The 17,016-nt window shown below is 38.7% G+C and overlaps 1 long non-coding RNA gene across 16 annotated transcripts in view; it reads right to left on the bottom strand.

Annotated features, from left to right (window-relative positions):
* LOC106112084 (uncharacterized) overlaps nt 1-17,016 on the bottom strand; it is a 316,631-nt gene that overhangs the window by 166,373 nt on the left and 133,242 nt on the right. For 13 of the 16 annotated variants that reach the window (XR_008748682.1, XR_008748679.1, XR_008748677.1 and 10 more), the window contains 2 exons: nt 1,037-1,340; nt 453-768 (listed from right to left, as the gene is read on the bottom strand). This is a non-coding gene — a long non-coding RNA (uncharacterized LOC106112084). The remainder of the gene's footprint in view (nt 1-452; nt 769-1,036; nt 1,341-17,016) is intronic. The other 3 variants (XR_008748676.1, XR_008748684.1, XR_008748687.1) reach the window with 3 other exon arrangements.

Genomic DNA, 17,016 nt, shown 5'->3' with positions numbered 1-17,016 from the left:
ACCTCATTATTTAGTTGGCTTCCAGCATGATTAATATTACTTTCAGTGGAACTATTCACATGCTTCAGTTAGGCTTCCTGAAGAGAGTATGTTTACACAAAGCAAAAGGGAGGGGAAAAAACAAACAAAACACTGCCTTCCAGAGCTTCAATTGCTCACAAAACTCATTAAACTAGTATGTTTCTGTTACAGCTTCTGCTCTTGGCTGGCCTCAAACAGCAATACAGCAATCTCATCCCCTGAGTTTAAAGCAAGCTATCATCACTCCTTTTCCATTATGACTGGATTCCTTGCATATACCCTACTTCTCACTTTGGCTTCTTCCACTTCAGAGGATGGACTGCCACTGAGAATTAGCCTTCTTATGATTCAAATGCAGAAGACATTTTACAGTGACACAGGAGAGCCTTTTCAGAAATAATAATATCTATCAACTACTTAGAATACAGTACCTTAAGGTCCCTAGGTCAGAATGTACAAGCAAAGAGGACATTCATGTCAATATCTGCAAGCATCAATTGTTCTTTTCCTGCAGAACAGTTTGTGATTTCTTCACTCAGTTTTGCTTGTCAGTCAACTCAGCTCTGCATTTCAGCCTGCTCTTGTAGAGATTTCTTATCTTCTGTATCACTTACAAGCAAATATCCAGTCATGGACATGTGTCTGTTGTATCTTCCATGGTAACATTGCTCATTTTAAGATCTTGAAAGTTCACTTGGATTTGCCTTTCTGACCAGCAGCTCAAGAGAGATATTACTACCGTCTGTCCTGTTGAGGCACAATGCAAAAGTAAATGATAACAGCATCAGGTACATCTTACATAAAAAAGAATGCAGGGATTGGCTGTTACCTCTACAGCTGTCATTTCCCCTTCAAGTAATTTCAATGTCTTTGAAAATATTATGGTGAAATTCTATCCTTCTGAAATTATGGGCACTTTGAAGCAGTCAAGACTTTATACATATTTGTTCCCTCCACCCCCATATATTGATGTCTGGCCACATATATGTTACTAAGTGAAAAGTCTGGTACACACCTGGGTTTTTGTTCTGGTACTTCAGGATCCAGCAGCAGAACTGTGATACCACCTCTGGATATCACCTCCATGCTTCCACCCCTCCTCCAAAATGAGAAAAGCGGGTTTTGTTTCTTTTGTGGCTTAGAACAAATGCTATTCCACAAGTGACAAAAATAGTCTCCAAATCGCTCATCTCAGAAAGAATATTAGAAATCCACTGGGCCAAATTCTTCCTTGAGTTCAGATTAAGTTGCAAGAGAGAGAAATGTTGACATTCTGCTCCCAGTGTAAAGACAGCTTTCCAAGGAACTAGAGTACTCACCTAGAACATAATAAAGTAGACCATAAGCTATGAAAGTGTCCTAGAATTTTGTAGCAACTACTTTACGTGGATGCTGTGATATTAATAATCCAGTTTTGCATATACAGTTAAGCAATATTCCACACTGCTTTGCAACATTTCTGCTTCAACAACCTCATCTGCATAAGCTAATATTGACACAGGAACTAACAAAAAACTCTTAAAGCAGAGGTTTGTGATTAGCTTTGGTATCCAGTTGCACACACAAATACAACAACAGATGGAAGATTACTAAAGTCTAGAAGAGAACAAATTTTCCATGTCATTATCTTTCAGAGACAAGAAGTACAAAACAACACCTATTCTGTTACACACCTGGTACAATGGGCTTCTGTCTTTGGGCCAGATGTGATGTGCTTTTTAAAGGAAAGTGGAAATCTAATTAGAACATACTGTGGAGAGACTGACCTTACATTCATCTGAGTTTTCATTAAAGTAGCTATATAAAGCACTTGATATGTTGCAGGCTGCAGCTGTCAGCTTCAAGAGCTACTTCTGAAAGCCCTAAAGAAGAATTAATTGCAAGGTAATGATTGCAGCACTATGGTTAGCGCAGCTTGCAGTTCCATTGCAAGAATAACCATTTAATTACCAACAGTTAAAAGAGGCCATTCCTACAGACTCTGGGTCAAATTCTAGGAAGTGGTAAGTATGCACAATTCCCATTAATTTCAGAGGACTTTGCCAGCGTTTATCACCACCCAGGATTTCACCCAGCAATAGCAACTGGATTTTTTAAACCAATACTTCTGAAGTTTCAGATATCCAGCCATACCCGACCAGGTCATTTGTTTGAGTTTCGTTGGTTTGTTGTTGTTTTTTTTAAGGTGTATTGGCTTGTAAAAATATTTACTTTAAACAGCCTACAGGTCTTTTTTTACAAATGCACTATATTTTGGGATAATTATATCAATATATCTCATCTGCTGGTTTTGCCCTTCGTTATGCAAAATTACTTGAGAGGATGTCACAAAAAGAACTGAGTACAGAGTAGTTGCCAGTTCATCTCATCTCCCAATTAAATTCATATTTTTCAGAATCTAGACCTTTTTGTTGATCTGACAGGTAGCAGAACAAAGCACTTGTATTTTAGGTGTTGTCTGTCATGTTTTATCTGAGGAAGACATTTACATACTTCAACAATGCCAAGAATACAGGCTTCCAAATTAATATACAAAAAGCTTTCATTAATCACCGATTAACTAGGCAGCAATCCAGAAGAGCAGCTTGCTCTAAGAGCTTGATACCAACGGAACATCCATCAACAGATTTCTAATATATCTGAGAACATTTTGTAGTTCCACTAAAAATTTCAGCAACAGAAATGTCAAGAAGAGATTGCAATAATGAATAATTATTTGTTATTACTGCCAACAAGTTAATATACTAATGGATCTCTACTTTATTCCCCACTTGTAAGCTAACTGACTGTTAATGCATGTTTTTATGTGGTAACATTACTCAGACTCCAAAACATGACATTACTCTTAGCAAGGAGATTCTGATACTTTGCTGACTAAAAACACTGTAGCGTAGAATAAATGCTACCCCATTGTTTTATTGCAACATTGCAGTTCTGCAGGTAGCTGTGTTAAAAGCTGGTGTCTCTTGAATACTGAGTTTCTAAATTAAGATCTATACTGAATGTAAAACCATGAGAAAAAAAAAGGATTTATTTCTTCTATTTTGCACACAAAAAGGCTCAAAAGAGACTGAATAATGACCATTGTCACTGTAAGTCCTTTAGCATCAAGTACTGTGGCCCATAGTAGAGGTAGATAAGCCTAACTGAGAAATGCAAGATTGTCCATGTAGGTACAAGTGATGGAACACTTTCACCAGATACACAGTGATATTCACCTCTTGATCAGGTCTGTGGCTTCATTCTTCATCCAAGGCTTTTGCTTGGACAAACCAAGCCACTGCCATTGAAAAAGGTTTGTTATGCCATCTCTAACACTGGCACTTCACGGCTGCCTGTTGGTAGCTATAAGCACGAAATGTTAACCAGAAGTTTGCTGTCAATCTCTTTAATAGATAAAAAGCTGGCTGGATGGCGAAGCCCAAAGAGTGGTGATGAATGGACTTAAATCCAGTTGGCAGCTGGTCACAAGTGGTCAGTGCCGGCTCCTGCCCTTGTGTCACATCAGCCCCACGCAGCGCTACAGGCTGGGGACAGAGTGGCTGAAAAGCTGCCTGGTGGGAACGGATCTGTGGGTGCTGGATGATGGCCGGCTAACCATGAGCCAGCAGTGTGCCCAGGTGGCCAGGAAGGCCAACAGCGTCCTGGCTTGTACCCAAAACAGTGTGGCCAGCAGGACCAGAGCAGTGATTGTCCTCTGTCCTCAGCACTGGTGAGGCTGCGCCTCAAATCCTGTGTTCAGTTTGTGGGACCTCTACAAGAGGAACATAGAGCTGCTGGACCATGTCCAGGGAAACGTGATCAAGCTGGTGAAGAGTCTGGACCTCAAGTCTTACAATGAGCAGCTGAGAGAACTGGGGTTGTTCAGCCTGGTAAAGAGGAGGCTCAGGGGAGACCTTATCACTCTACAACCACCTGAATGGTTTCAGTCTCTTGTCTGTCTCACCTATACATGCTAGCATATTTTTCTGTACTATATTCTTCTGCACTGATACTTCATATTCTTCACTTCCATCAACCTGTGTCATAAACTTCAGCTACCTCAAATTTAACACAAGCAACATTTATGTCTCTCAGAAAAATGAGGGTAAGTACATTCAAGTAGCTACCAATCCAGCCAGCATGGCCAGCTTGGTTGAGGTAATACAGGATCTGAGTCTGGCTTAGTGATGATGTGAAATGCCTCACAAAGATCATAAAGAGTTTTATAAATGAAAGAATAAGCACAAGCTTGTCTAGCACAGCCAAAAGCAGGAATTCTAGGGACGTAATATTTCACTTGGGTGGTAATTTTCTCCATTGCTTAAGAGGTGAGAGATATTTGCAAATCACTTTGGCTCTGATTATAACCTGGTCTAACTCTTAATGGAAAAAAACCAGCAATCTTTTTTTTTTCCTTTAGCAAACATATGGAGCTTGCTCATGACTACAGGAATGGATAGATATGAACTGCTGCTTAACTCTCCCTCAAGAAATGACCAGTGGTCAGGAAAGGGAAGAGACTAGAGCTTTAACTTCATCTTCCCATTGCCCAAAATAGTACCGAAACGTCCTAATTTCTGATGTTACAGGGCAGGAGTGAACAGGTCATGTGGGGAGCCAGGAATGGTTCTTAGAACATGCAGTTGGTCTGGCAGACCTGCTGTACAGCACAACTCGTGCACCGCACTCCTGCTTTGGGTCAAGCCTCACAGGACAATCCAGCCCATCAAATAGTATGGAAATCCAACTTTTTCTCCAGTGAGCTGCAAATAATAAGTTTTTCAGCCCTGCTGCACCTTGCTAATGAAACCACAGACTCTGCAGGGGCAACTTTGTTCATTTTCAAAGCTTTTTGGAAACACTGAATAATCTTCATATTCCTTCTGTGGGCAGAAAAGTGTTAGTATCTGCCAATTAAAACTGTTACAGAAATAGAGGCACAGAGAAGCTGTAAGATGTTCTGAGTAAGACTGCCCACGCATTCTTGAGCTAGAGAACATTTTGCTTCATTTGAAGTTCTGCTTTTTTCCTTTGCTTTGCTAAGAGCCAGCAAAACTGGTATAAAGATGGGGTTCTTACTCTTCCCAATTCAGTTGATAGTAATAAATAGGTAGGGAGATAAAACAAAAGGCTTTGAGCAGCATTTGGAGCATCAGCTCTGTTTTACCATCTTCTAAAATTCACAGATAAAGATTGCCTGGCTGAATATCAAAGAGAAACTCAGCTGTGCCTTCTCTAGGAACACCATGAATCCACTGCAGCTCAAGAACAAAAAATAAAGAAGAAATGGGGCATGCTCACCTCTGAAAATTGTATCCATAAAGACGCCCTAACATACTGCTTCCTGCAATAAAGGACTTCGTCCTATTCCTTCTCACCTTCCACAGAGATAATTCAAAATGCATTTTAATAATTTGAAGTACATCAGTACTGAGGAAATACATGAGAATTCTTAAATCTGGCTGCAATATTTTGAAAGATAAAAAAATGAAGATAACTGCATGCCATTCACAGTTCTGAGAATCTATGGTCCATCACGCTAACCTGCTGTTCAGAAAAAGTAGTCATTAACACACAAATGTGAAATCTTGCCTACCAGTTGTAAGGGAAGGAGGGGAACAGGGAGAAGGGAATAATTTTTCACTGTTCTATCCTGAGTAACAGTCATTGCACAGATGGAAAAAAATCTGCATGTAGAAGCCAATTTTCCCTGCCTAAACTACGACTTCTGCCTCACAGCAGGAAGAAAAGAGTAAGAGCTGAGATTCACCTTCCTCTGCATATAGATGCTCAGTCAGAACTTCCATCACCAAACTACTGCGTTAGGGTAGTTATTTGTCAAATAATGCTATTAGCTATGCAAATCACTGTATTTAAAGATGTATCAGGTCTTACTATTTTCATGCCAAGTTAGGTTACTTAATTTTTTCTTGCTTGCTGTGTCACTACAATTTTCCCTGCTGTATTTTACCACCCAAACACATTCAGAATGCATAGCAGATCCAGGTATCATATACAATTTCATACATCACTGAAAAATTAAATGTATGATACTATAACGGAATCAGAGGAACAGCTGGAAGCTCCAACACTTATTTGAGCATACAGCTGGTAATGATCTGGTTTCCTAAGTTTCCTAAGTTGAGAAGAATGGTATTTTACCTAACAATGGGAGGCAGTACCTTCCTAAGGAGCTTTGCCTCACATACCCATCAGCACTGACTGCACAGGACACACAGCATTGGTTAGTTAAAAGTCTGGCATGAAGGAGATCTCTACCACCTAAAAGCTGACTTGGTATGCCCTTATTTTCAGTATTGTTTTCCAGCTTCTACCATCATCATGCTATAGTGAAAAAAAAATGGTACACTCCATTCTGATTTTCTGCCAGTGTGCTCTCTATGCTTTCCTATATCTGGATAACTCGATGCTGGCCCGAAAGAAAGAATGAATATTCAATCTTTCAAAATGAGAATGGAAGAAGGTAGGCACTGGGTGTGTGTGTCTATCACAGGATTCCTATTTATTCTGCCTTCTACATTTTGGGATATGTGTATTATGAACTCCATGTCAGTCATTTACATCTTTTCATTGAGCTAGTCCTCAGTGGATTCAAACTGAGAGCACTTATATACCAGTTAACTCTCCTGGCCAGCTCCTGTGCGTGTTCCAAGGACATCACCACATCCTAATCTATTCTTGCAGAGTCTGATAAATATATTAGTACTACGACCTAAGTCTTTAAGAAAGTATTCCTTTATTTTGTACAGCTAGATACTGTAGATACTGTAGAACTAGATACTACATTCACCAGCCATGTAGAACATAGTCCTACGTTTGCTTTCTGCTGCACTTGGCTTAGCTCTTTGTGGTTTGGTCTTAAAATCAGCTAGAAAATAAATGTATTTGAAACTGCACAGGTAGAACTGGAACAACTCCATCAAGAATTCTTGAATTTCATAGGGCATTCTGCCCTGATGCACATCTGTCGGATTCTGAGAAATGGAGAACAGTAAACTGTAAAAACAGAAGAACTTGGCATAAACTGTAACCTATATTTTAAAATGGAGTTCACAGTAGCTCATTCCAGCCTTAATGGAAATGCTTGTATTCATTGTGCAAAGAATTCTGCCTAAGATGATATTTGTGGTAATGCCTGGTTCTTGCAGATAGTAGAGTCTACTGAACAGTGGCAACACTGCATTAATTTTTATGATTACTATAATAATGAGGACATTTTTACAGAAATGCAGCATGAAAAGGCATAATATTAGACTATTTTGTCAACATTTTTACTTAATTACTACACTAGTTAACATCTGTGGGCTTTCTGTCTTGAGTCACGAATTGTAAAATAATGTTCTCCTGTCTGGTCTACCCATTTTCCTTCCCTGAGTGTTTATTTTAAGGTGAAGATACATTCAAGTATCTATATTATATATGTCATAGGCCATCTAAATAATAAACTTTTAAACAACAGAAGCCAGGATCATCCAACAATCTGCAAGTCAAAGTTATAACAGACTTCAGTGCTTATCAGCCTTACTACACCTTGAGCATCTAACAAGTCACAACGATGGTCTGCCAAGTTTTACAGCATGATAATGACTAGAAAAAATAGCATTAGCAAGCGATCCTCTACTTTACTTAACTGGTAAATGGACAGATTAAATTGATTATTGTTTATTTTATTGCACTAAGGTCACAACCAAGATGAACATTGCCCTTTAGAAGATACGTGGCACATTAATACCTCACAGAAGAGAGTCCTCACTCTCCTTAATTAGCAAAAACAGCCACAATGTAGAAAAAAAGAGACCTACTGAAGCCAAACAGCAGATGAATGATTAAAAAGATCCCAAGACTCCTAAACTCTAATTCATCAGTGCAGCCCCCAGACTACAAGGTGCTCAAAGTATTTCTCTGTGACAATAAACTACCATCTCAAAACCTACTACTAACATTAATCAGTTAAAACCAACCAACCAAAATCAACCACCTAGAAATAAACTGAAAATGCATTGGGGAAATCTAGCAACATTTATTTACAAGCAGCCAAAGTAAATTCTTTATTTGGTTCCATCTGTAGCAAGATAGCATTGTCTTTTTCTGCATGATAGTTTGCACAGCTACAATAACACTTACAAAGTGAAATGTGAATTGCCTATGTACATTTAGGCTAATTTATTGCTGAGAAATGTGTGCTCTGTTTACTATGAATTCCATGCTATCCTTTGGCTTGCCAAATGCATTTCTTCTCAGGGAACCGTTTTGTTTGATACTGTGCTTTTGTTTGGTTAACAGACATGTCCTCATCCTGTTTCTTTTGATAAGAGTGATAGATTGCAATGTAATTAATGGATAAATACACAGTGAAGTTTGCGGACCTGCCCCAGTATGCTGCAATGTAGAGATGCCAAGAGTTTTACCATACAATTACTTTGAATGCTACTGGAATCCTAAGAACACACTTCACAGATCCTGTCTTTGCATCTCCCTGAATGGATAAAGTGCTGCAATTATCTTAAGAGTAAAGATTTAAAAAAGAAACCACCAACAAAACAACACTTTGAAATAGACATGTTTTCTTCCCTTAAAATTAGGAGGAACCCTCTGAAACCATTCCTAATATACCGAATGGGAAGAGCTTGATTCCTCCAGTCATTCTCTTCTGAATACCTGCCAGCATCCTGCAACTTTGGCAACCATGTATAGAAACAGAAGCATCTTCTATCAGTCCTTTCTGAAACACCAATTTAGTAGCCTGTCATGAGGTACAATGATCTCTGAAACCTCAACATCTACCCTCCATTATCACACAGCAGTATCTAAGATAACACAGGGGGAGAGATACTGCTGTGTACCTGCCTGCAATCACAGCAGCTTTTTGTGATGATAAAGATAGTGAAAAAAATTCTTATAAGTAAATCCATATATGAGAAGGAAAAAGAAGAAAGGAAGATGTGAGAGAGGAAGATTAGAGGAAGAAAAAAGTAGAGAAAATGGCAGCTGGAATAAATCATGGAATGACAAGATAAAAAGCCAAATACAGGAAAAAAGAAAGAAGGGGGTTGTGATAGGTAACTGCAGAAAGAGGCAGAGGCCGATGGAGGTTTCCGAGCTGGTCTGCAGATGGAGTATGTTACAGGAAGGAGGCTTTCTGTAGCCATACAGACAGTCATTCTGAACAGTCTGAACAGGTCTGGAGTGGTAAACTCCCTAATGTTTACCTAGCTCCACTGATTTGGAAAAAAAAAAAAAAGAAAAAACCAGAAGGGTGCGGGGGGGGGGGGGGGGGGGGGGGGGCAGGGCTTTTTCTCTTTCCTGGGTGGAAGTAACCGTACTGGGAAAAAGAACCTTTATACTGTCTGCAGTGAGGGTGATGGGAAGTAAAACTTTTGAGGGTGTACACCACTTTGCATATCACTTATCTTATACTATTAGAGCTCAAGAATCTTGCTTCCTTCAGAGGGATATCTAACTGTCTGTTTTCCTGAACTGAAAAGGAATCAGTAGAAGTATTTTCACTAAATGTGAGCTTTCATTGTGCATTCTCAGCTATCATCATCAGAATCGCTTCTTTTAAACAAGGGGTACAAAAGATAATCCTTAGACAGTTATCTCAGAACAAGAATATTAATTCCCAACATATATTTAGCCTTGAAGTAGCAGAGTATACAGTTGCAACAGCCGTGTTGTGCAGTTACCAGGTTTTTATGTGTTTCTTTGTGCTATTGGCACCTGGTTTCCCTGCTCCTGCTCCTTGCCTCTTTTCCTTTCTCTCACCCTGTAATTAGCATTTCATCTTTACTTCGACAAATCCATTACACAAAATGTCACTCAAAATAAGAGGACAGACCTCTACTATCTCCTACTAAATATCTAAACAATTAGCTCTGACCATTCTTGAAACTTTGAAAATAACATTAGAACTGAAACTTTCCTTGCTATTTTGTTTTAAGCATGCTGAATGTAGTCACTTTCCTTAAAAATATATTAACTGTACAGTAGCTTATTGTGTCTAACACAGGCTTTTAATTGATTCCATTTGATTTTTTATTATTTAACTCTAAAGTGCTATAAGCTACTGTCTTCATTAACAGGCTTATTGGACTAAATTCAAAGACTTATAAGGATAATGTTTAGAAAACGGCTACTTGTTTAGGCTGTCTATCCTCCCCTGATCTTGGATTCTGCTACATTAACGTCTCTTATCAGCCATGGAATGTTTTAGAGTAGCCAGTAATGGCCGTCAAGGGACTTAAATATCACATGAGGTGCATCCACATAACTGAGTGGAACACCCAAAGAGGGAAGGATCTGAGTTCATTTTGATGCAATTTATCACAATTGCAGGACAAAACATCCACGTTGCATATTTACTAGCAATGAGTGTAGACGGGATGCTGCCTGCCTGCCTGAGCGCACCCCATGCATGACAGCTAGCTGCTGGAGAACCCCACATCCAGATTTCAAGTGGGTATTCCCGGTGGCAACCAGACACACAGTTTCAATCTCAGTTCTACCATGAATGAACTCATTTTGAGGATGCCACCAAGACAGCTGAGTGCATATCCCAGGACTGACACAATGCAAAGTTGTACGAAAAAATATCCCTACTTCACCCCGAGTTACTAATGTAGATGTACATGTATACTGTGTGTACTCTCAGGTGTACACTTAATCTGTGTAAACCCTTCTTCTAAAAACAGTGCAATACATAGAATCATTACATTATTTGTTAGCTCCACATTGAAAACAGAGGTACTAAGTGGCATTACTCACAAATACTCTTAAAAATTCTGCAGGAGTGTCTGGTTTCTTCAAAACAGAACACAAACATGTTTCAGTTATGTGATCAAAATATAAATAAATTATCATCTCGTTTTGTGTATAATGTTACAAAAAGTTAATCTACTACCAGTAATTTCCTTAAGTGCCATATATATTTCCATTTGTATACAAATTAATTCACTGTTGTCTCTGATTATTTCCTCTGCCAGTTTACTTTCCTTTTCTTTAAACCCCAGAATAGTAAGACATATCCTTGCTATGTCAAAAGGCTTAAACTAGGATTTTCAGAAAGGTGTGTATATCCAGGACCTGGAATTTCAGTAGAGCTAAGCTCCCCTTGAAGTACAAAGTAAAAGCAGGCAGCTCGCCACATAAATTCACTGCCAGGAGTCTGAGTACCTTGTAAGAATGTCAGATGGTGAGAGATGGACTCGTTAATATTTAGCCATCGAAAATCTGACCCTTTGGCAATAACATTGTTTGCTGTAGTACAGGGCTTTCCAAGTGTTCCATATATACCACTAACTGTATGCGAGCTACACCGAAAGTTACACACTGCCTAAGTATCCAAAGCCTGCCTGAACAACCTACTGCTTTCTCCTGAGACTGCCCAGTAGCTAAAGCAAAGCTGAAAACTGGTACCTCAAAAGAGGATGGGTAAAGGCTCACATACTTTTTCTTACCCCTGCTCATCATTCTTCCCAGTCACAATACTGAGGAGCTTATGTTAGAGCACACAAAGTGCAGTAACCCTGATGAAATATGCTTGTAGAAAGTTCACTAGTAAACAACTGAAAAAAACACTGGATTTTAACTTGCAAGATGCCCAACAAAACTAGTCTTATATCTAATACAAACCAAAAATTTCAGACATATCACAGTTAATCCACATATCATTAGCCTCCTCCACAGCACACATCAGGGCAACAACTGCTTCAAAGTTCATCAGAATCCAAACTCCTTTTTTCCTCAGTTTAGCTCTAAATGAGTTTTCAAAAATTTACCTCCATGATTCAGAAGTGATTCAGGGTGTCCAGCTACTATGAACTGACAATAACAACATGCACTGCCAGTGTAATCAGCTGCATTTCAAAACATATGGCATATTTTTATGCTGCTATTCTGAATGTTTTATACCTCTGGGCAGGTTTAACTGTTGAGGAGCAGCTGGCACCTTTTAAAAGTCAATATCCTTTTAGATGAAATATCCTGGGTAAACCAACAAAATATGGAATCAAAATCTGGCTTCACACTTGTAATGCTGTGAAATACGATCATCTGAATAGGACCTTGTCATGGTTTTAACCCCAGCTGGCAATCAAGCACCACTCAGCTGCTTGCTTACTCGCTCCGACCCAGAGGGGTGGGAAAGAGGATCAGAAAGGAATGCAAAACTCAAGGGCTGAGATAAGAACAATTTAATTGGTAAAGCAAAAAGCCACGCATGCAAGCAAGGCAAAGTAAGAAATTCCTTCACCACTCCCCATGGGCAGGCAGGTGTTCAGCCATCCCCAGGACAGCAGGGGTCCGTCATGCGTAATGGTTACTTGGGAAGACAAACGCCATAATGCCAAATGTGTCCCTCCCCCTTACTTCTTCCCCCAGTTTATATACTCAGCATGCCGTCATAAGGTATGGAATACCTCTTTGGCTAGCTTGGGTCACCTGTCCTGCTGTGCCCCCCCCCCCAGCCCTCTTGCTGGCAGGGCCCAAGGAACTGGAAAGTCCTTGATTCAGTATAAACATCACCCAGCAACAACTAAAACCATCAATGCCTTATCAGCATCGTTCTCACATCATAGCCAAAACACAGCACTGTACTAGCTACTAAGAAGAAAATTAACTCTATCCCAGCTGAAACCAGGACAGACCTACATCACAAAAAGAAAGTGTGAGCCATGTCACAAAATAGGCTCCTACACTGTTAAAATGATGCTTCAAATTTGGTACAAGAAATGTACCTGAGAATACCCTTCTTGTCATTTTGCAGGTTGTTGAACATTTTACTCTGTGAGAATTTGACCTACAGTGGAACAATATAATGAAAGAAGCTTTTATTTCCCATCACAGCAGAGAAACAAGGTCATAGATGTTTTTTTATTCCTGATCCATCTTGTAACTCATAATGTGTTCCAGTAACAGGTGAGTCTATGGTTACAATACTGTCAGTAAGTCAGCATGAAATCATCTCGGTGGAAGGAGATTATTTGCTGACCTATCGTTCTTTTCTTAGCATGATTCATGTTGCTGGCATTGCAAACTATCTTTGGGCAAGCAATATTTCTGCTTTTATAACAACTTTGCCAAAAAAGGTGGTGTTCAATTTTTTGTTGATTAGAATACCAATATAGTTAGGCAAGAGTCATTAGAAGAGGCAGTATCTTCTCTTATACCAATTGGTAACTCCTGGAGAAAAGCAATACATTTTCAGAAACACACCCTTTCTCAGATTTGCTTCCTCACTCTGCCACTTTTCATCATGCCACTTAGAAAAGCACTTTTGACTCCTGGCTATCACCAAGAACAACCACCTTGATACACACTGTCATATTTGCACAGAGACTGTTGACCAAACTAGGCTGTGAGCAATGCAAAGAATGTAAAGAACACAGATGTTCTGACCCCTCCATACATACATTTATGTGGGAAGACTGCACAGAAGACCAATCCTTAGTGAGACTCCGAAGTCTTATTGCTAAGCTCAATGAAGATTTTCCATCTAACACCTTATTTGACAATTGTCCTTGGGCTTTAAATGCACACAGGGACCTTTTGTCTCACAAAAGAGCATACCATTGTGCCAAATGCTGCACATATGAAAGAGGCAGACCCTACACTGAAAAGCTTATAATTCATATGTGTGGAACAGATAAATTGTAAGAGAATCCTTGTACCCCCTTCATGGAAGGACATTGAGGCACCACAGAGTAAAAGATGTGCCTGAGGTCATGTAAGGAATTTCTACTCTGGTTGGGAATTTAATCTCAAGCATCTTGAGTCCTAAGCTTGTGCTTTAATCACCGTACCATTCTTCTGCTATACATCAGCAGGCAAAACTCAGGATCAGTGGTGCAGTGCCTCAGGACTGATACTGATTTTTGGCATATTTTGACTCTTGCTTTTTTCTGTAGAATTTCAAGGGGTTGCTAACACAGGTGATACTCTTTGTTTAGATCCTCTTTGTTTAGATCCTGAGGTTAAATTCTTTCACTGCCACACAAACAATAATGTAGCTGCATTGACCACTACACAGAAGCGAGTGCTCAGTGCCCTTATGGTAAATAGTGCATCTGCTTTAAGGTCCCACTCCCCTTACTTAGTGTATATACTTGCATAATTGTCCATATTTTACCATTTTCTCACTGTTTTGCACTTTGATCACTTCATTAACCTACATATTTTTATTTTCATGTCTAGAAAAATAACTGAAATGTTGATGAAAAATATAACCACTTACTACTTTCATCTTCAAAAAAAAATTATCAGAAGGAATCTTGAGATACATCCCTATGTCCTTGCAGAAGCGATTTAAATATATTTTTAGATCAATTCAGTCAAATGCTTCTTACAATTCCCTGATTAAAATAATCACTGTCTCTAACCAATGCAGAAAATTCAAATTATTCACAACCTAATGATTTTATTGTTTAACATAATCATCCTTGAGCTATTCCAGGAAACCAGAAGCCTGCTGCATAGTTATGTGTAATTTGACTCAAACCAGGTGTCCTGCTGAAAAATCCATATAGGAAGCTGGCATAAAAAATAAATTCCAAGAAAGTAACAACAACAATAAAAAAGACAACATCTGGGGGGAAAACTGCATCTGGAAAAAGAGAGGAAGCTTCTGGAAAAGCCAAAGACATGCAGGGGGTGGTTTAAGACTGACAAGACAACTGAGTATGAGCATACACTCAAGCTGGCATGCCCCCTTCACAACTGAATTAGCCACAATCTATTGCAGGTGTCATGCTACACAAAACAATAGTACAAAATAACACAAAAAATCCAGAATTCTCATGACTCGTTGGAAAAAATTAAGTGTAACAGATGGAAAAATAATGTAAAGCATTATATAAGGTACTAACATATGAAGGAAATTACACTGACTGAAAGGAAGACTTGGTAGAGAATGGGGGGAAATTTTCAGTTTCAAAAAATCCCTAGAAAGCTCAATCTAGTACTTTGATAAATTCTTCAATGCTGAATTTGCTACAGGGCAAGAACAAATGGCTCTTTTTCAATTAATTATCTACAGGAAATGCAGCTTCAAAGAGATTCTAGTATGATCAGAAATAACAAAACCATCCATTTTTGACAGTGTTTCCACTGAATTGTTAAAAGCAATAATAAGAAGAAATAATACATAGTAATAATGAGGAGTAATAGGTAGAAAACTTTACAAATTAATTCTGGTGCCCTACACTTCAGAAATCAGGCCCAATACTACAAATACATCTTCTCCTTAAAGCAGCTTTTAAAATCCTAACTGAAAAAATAGGGTACGGAGTAAAGACAGAGGGAATCTCAGTCTGGACTACAGACATATTAGTACAGTGCGAAAAAAATGTTTTAAATTCATGATAATTCAATGAAGGAAAGGCACATGTCAGAATGCAGAGATTTTCAGGGAAAAACAGAAAAAAATAATATATTGTGAAATAGTCCTTATATCACTGCAGGGCATTAAAGAATCATTATTACATATTAAGACAGAACAACTGCTTGTATATAAAAATTGGTGTGTAAGAGTAAAAATTTATCTCATTTAATACCAGTATGAATGTAATGAGGAGAGATTCCCTATCATTGAAACTCTTTAACATGACCATGGAAAAAGTAATGACTTCACTCTGCCATTTTCAGAATGGGGTGATTACAAGTAGATTGAGCCAATACTTGCTGATCAACTGCCTGCTTTAGGAGTCTGAAAATACTACGCAGGCTCCAGGAAAGGGGGAAGAGAAGTATGACTTAAGATCAAGAGTAGAGCTGTTGACATGATGAAGAGATATTAATCAGATTACTAATCAATGAACAACCAAAAATATTAGCATGTTAGTTTAAATACCAAGAAGGAACGATTATTCTTAAGAGACTGGAAAGGAAGCTAAAGCAAAGGTTCAGACCAAGAGGGCCAATTATTTTGCTTTATATACAGGATGCAAGGCATAGACACTAAAATTGGAAGACATGTAAGGACTTTTATAAATAGTGTGCAAGGGTGTTAGGTTGAAGAGAAGTTCTGAGAGGACATGGCATAAAAATATACGAAGAACTAAGCCTAGAAAATGCATACAGTCCTATCGACTCCATGGGCAAGACTTACAATAAGGACAGCAGAAGGCTGGTGTCCTTGGAATCTTACATGACTCTGGCAAAAGCTTCAGAACCAACCAACCAAACACAAACTGCTCTTGAAAGTAAGAGCTTGCAAACAGGAAGACCTCCTACTTAGGTAGGCTTATATTCTTTGTGGTTTCTAAGGCAAGCCTAATAGACCAGAACTCATTGGACTACGTACCCAGATTTTGTTTCAGATGGATATATAGACGATAAAGCAATCAGAGAACACCTAAGGATTTGACACTTTTTTTGCTTCATTAAACTCAGTTTATGAGTTCAGCAGAAGATAATTCCTGATATCCTTATGTTTTAACTACAGACTTTAAGTAAGAGATTCTTTTGACCAATCTTTTGACACCTAGAATTTAGACATCTATCCTAAGCTGGATGTTACTGCTCAGGGAGGGAGATCTCCCTCTCCAGTCAATAGAGAGAGAAAAAAAAGAAAGACACTTCCATAGCAAGTCTAATGCCAGCTTTCTCTGACATTATTGTGTCTAGTTAAATATTCAATAATATAAGGCTACATATAAGTAAAAACTGGCTTATACGTATATTTATGCATGGCTTGCTTATAAAACAAGTGTGCCTACCCAGCCTTTCTTCCATTAGAACAGTATTCTGTATCTCCAGAAGAATTTCTTGGAAGCAATCACTTCCTAAATTGGGTTATTGCATATTTTTACAATATGTTGGCTCATCACTGAAATATCTGTCATTCTAATGTGATGCTATTTATCAGACAATGATTTACAGCTCTTTGATAATCTTAAATAATACATTCAGTAACAAAGTATTGTCACTAGTTCAGGCTTCTTTTTTTTTAAGAAACCTTTCACTTCAGCATGAATCCAGTATCCTGTGACAATATCT

This window comes from Falco peregrinus, chromosome 9, assembly GCF_023634155.1.
Source record: "Falco peregrinus isolate bFalPer1 chromosome 9, bFalPer1.pri, whole genome shotgun sequence".
NCBI lineage: Eukaryota > Metazoa > Chordata > Aves > Falconiformes > Falconidae > Falco > Falco peregrinus.
The sequence above is the reverse complement of the archived record's forward strand: the minus strand, read 5'-3'. Positions and strand labels throughout refer to the sequence as shown.